Raw genomic sequence first — 4,055 nt, forward strand, 5'->3', positions numbered from 1 at the left:
CAAAAAAATATGCGGCGTCAATTTAAATCTCACACTGAGGACGTTATGGATTAAAAATACAATTAAATACTATGTAATAAATGTTATTATAAATGAAACTTCGTCCTCAAATTTAGAACACCCGGACTCATAGTTTATTACTAAATGTTATGAAAAATTTTGATAATTAAGTCTATATAGACAGTTTATATAGACATAGTGTCTATCTATTTATTGCAACTATTAAATACCTCTAGAAATCGCGGCTGTTTTTTTGATGTTCAACTAATATCTTTGCTCGTAGGGGGCTGTAAACTTTACATATTCATTCCTTTTGAACCCTTCAAATTACTTGACAAACTTTGAAATGTAATGTAAAATATAGTAAATCTAGTTTAAATTAGAAATAATAAAAAGAATTATTTTACTTTAAATTGAGATAATGGGAAAAAGAGCACTAGGGAGATCTATTAAAAAATATTATAGGGGTTTTTATTGTTCCCAGGATTCAGTCACAGCAATATTTACAAAGCATTCTCATTGATATACAAATGCACATTCCTTTTCTTTCTCAAATATTTAAAAAAGCAGCCGTGAATCCTAACTCCATGTAAAGCCGGTTTATATAGAATAAAATAATTTAAAACAATTTAAGTCGAAAAATCTGAAAAAAAATTATGCATATAAAATCAGTTTTTTTTTTTTTTTCCTTTCTCAGAGAATCAGTAGTTTACTATTGTTTATATATAATATATATGGTGTATTTATACATAATTTGTATATAAATGTATTATATAAACGCTTTTAATTTAATAGCTTTTGAGTTATTTGCAAAAAATATTTATTCTTGGCTTAACAAGACTTTTCTCGTGTTGTTTAAAAGGCAAAACTGGAACTGATAAATTTTTTCAACTTTCCCTAAAATCCATTAAAAAGATAGTTAAAAATAGCATCGTTAATATCAACATTAATATTAAAAATAATTTAATTTTAATTAATTGCATTCTCTCTTAAGTTTAGTTTTAAGTTTGAGTTAGGCATTATCAAATCCCCATTATTACCGTTCACTCTACCAAGTACGCCATATGTACATATAGTGTGCGTATCTGTATTTGTGTGCGTCACTTATAAAGAGTTATGCAAGTATGTTAGCTTATAATTTTAGTTGTAATACGGTAACTTCAAGTTTCTATGTATTGTATTGCTTAGCTAATATTATCTCATTAAATTCAAAACAACACGACAACGTTTTTATGATAGCGAAATTTTACAAAATCAAAGCTGTCATTTACATCAAAGAAAATGACAAAAACTAAAGAGTATTTACCTCCTGTAACTTGATAAGGTTGTTGCAGGGTTAAACATTGTAAAAGTAAAAACAACTACGACGTAACGTGCTTTTAGTTTAAATAATGCTCGCTTTTAAGTTATTTTACGTCAGATTTTTTAAAAGCACACATTCAATTATATTTACATTACAGAAACATTAAAAAGAAATGATTGAAAAAAAACTTTTATTTAAATACTTGATTATTTTTATAAAAATGTAAAACATCCAAAATATAAAGGGCTTTAATTTAAAATCCATTTAAAACTTATGATTTTGGTAAAGAGGAAATGATTTTTATTAAAAGCCAATAAATTTCTTTGACCAGAGATATATTTTTTCAACGGGACACTTTTTTTGTTACAATTCTCAAATCGCATAAATTGTACTTTAAAAAGTTTATTTTTATTTAGAGGCTCATTGCACAAGACTAACATAAATCTGTCACAAATGATTACAATTCTATGAACTTTAATGAATTTTAATACGGAAAATTTATATATTTCTAAATAACAAAAAATTATACGAAAAATCTCATTCACAAAACAAGAGATTGATCTGTCTCTGCTGTGTCTACTCGTTTTTAAACACAAATGATTAAAGAACTTGTAAACTCTTAATTAAATTTTTAAATGAATTTTATTCGACTGGAATATTTGAAGGTGTCAAACAAGCCAGCGCTTTCTCGTGTGCTGGCATTATATTTTAAACGGAGAAGACTGGTAAGATGTTTGCGCTAGGTAAGATGTTTGGGATGAATATTTTAAATAGTGGTTTAAAAATTTTTTGAAAAATTGTATTTTTATTAATTTTTACTTAAAAATTGATAAATGATTTTTTTAGTTGATAAATGATTTTTTTTGTAAACATCTAATACATTCAGCTTGTTGAACAATGGTTTTGAATGAGAGAGAGTGTGTGTTTGTTAATAACCTAATTGCATGTTTTTCTTTGTTTAATGGTTTTTTTTTGTCTCAGTTACATTAGTTCTGCACCGTGGACAATACTTGCCTAACGAAGATGAGAATGAAGATATGAGCAATAAATGTGCTTTAAATATAGTTGATCTAAGATTTTGCTTAGTAGAGTAAACCGATATATTAGGAAATTTTGTTTTAAGTCATATGTGATCTTTCAAAGTTATGCTTCCATCAAGCATTACATCAAAAATTTGCATTTAACAATCTCTTTTTACAATATAATAATAAGTTTAGGAAAGGTTAGAACAATTCTGTTTTCTTTATGAAGTTAATGAAAAAAAAAATTTTGTCTTAAATAAATAGACAGTTCAAAGGATAACCAGGAAAAATGGAGACAAACATTTTTAATCATTTTTTATTAAACCAACAAAAATTAAGTAAAACAACGATGAATAATAACAGCATGGACCTTCCGCAATAATATAATCAGCCGGTTTTGAAGTGGCCTTCTCCCGCGGCAATACATAAGCCCAAACGCGTCTTGAAATTTTCAGCCATGGCTGCAGGTCTTCTCGCAATAATCAGTCCCATTCCCGGCAAACCAATTGCTTCAGCGACTCCAAACTTATGTGGCGTATAGCACAGGCCCTGGCGTCCAAAATTGACCACAAGGTGTAATCCATCGGGTTGAGATCCGGCGAGTAGGGCGGCCATTCCGAAGACGTGATGAAGTCTTGGAAATGGGTCCGACACCAGTATTGAGTCGTTTTTGCCTTGTGAGCAGAGGCAGAGTCATGTTAGAACGTCCAGTTCACATTGTCGAAGTGTAACTGTGCCCATGGAAGTACCACAGTCTCGAGAATGTTGCGTCGGTAGACTTCTTGGTTGATTTGGACTCCTTGATCCACAAAAACGAGGGGAGTTTTACCACTAGCGCAGATTCCGCCCCAGACCATAACGAACTGCGGATTTTGGCAGTTTTTGACAATGGCCGACGTGCCGGGAGCCTCAGAGGACCAGGTCTTGTTGTTTTGGTGATTGTGCGCCTGCTCGACTGTGAACAGCTTCTCGTCCGTGAACAGGATGCGCTCTCATTGCTGAGCAGCGGTCCGACGCTTGAGTTAGCAACATCTCTAGAGTCGCACGCGTTTGTTTTTATTGGTGAGCAATTGAATTTTTTGGAGCTTGTAAGGCATAAGGTTAAGCTCCCTTTTTACCATTTGTCGCTTCATTCACGTTTCATTCCAGTTTCACGGGCGATTTTTTGCATGGAGACCCTCAAATTTTGCTAGATTCGCATCCTGATGATCTGGCGGTTGACGGGCGTGTTGATGGTGTGTCTTCTACCACTTCCTGGACGGCGACCATCGTGGCCGAGCTCTTTGAAACAATTAACGGCCTTGGACACAGTTTGCCTAGGTATATTAGGCACAGCGAACAATATCACATTGACGTATTGCTTTACGAAACAACTCCAAAATTGCTCTACGTTTATTTGACATTCTAAAAATATAATATATTTTAAAGATATCAAACTAAGAACATATATATACTAAACATAAAAACATGGAGAATCCCAAAACCAATTAAACTAATTGGGTACCATAAAAAACTTTATTATCAGGACATATTAAATTTTGTCTCCGTTTTTTCTGGTCACCCTGTTTTTGCACTTAAACATTCAGTCATAAAAGTTCAATGTTGACTGTTTTTAATAACGCTTTTATCACTATGGGAACAATATAAATTTCTAATATCAGCAACAAAGGTAGAACCTAGAATATTAAAACAGTTGCTTAAATCATTCATATATATTAAAAATGAACGTG

This window comes from Hydra vulgaris, chromosome 01, assembly GCF_038396675.1.
Source record: "Hydra vulgaris chromosome 01, alternate assembly HydraT2T_AEP".
NCBI classification, from domain to species: domain Eukaryota; kingdom Metazoa; phylum Cnidaria; class Hydrozoa; order Anthoathecata; family Hydridae; genus Hydra; species Hydra vulgaris.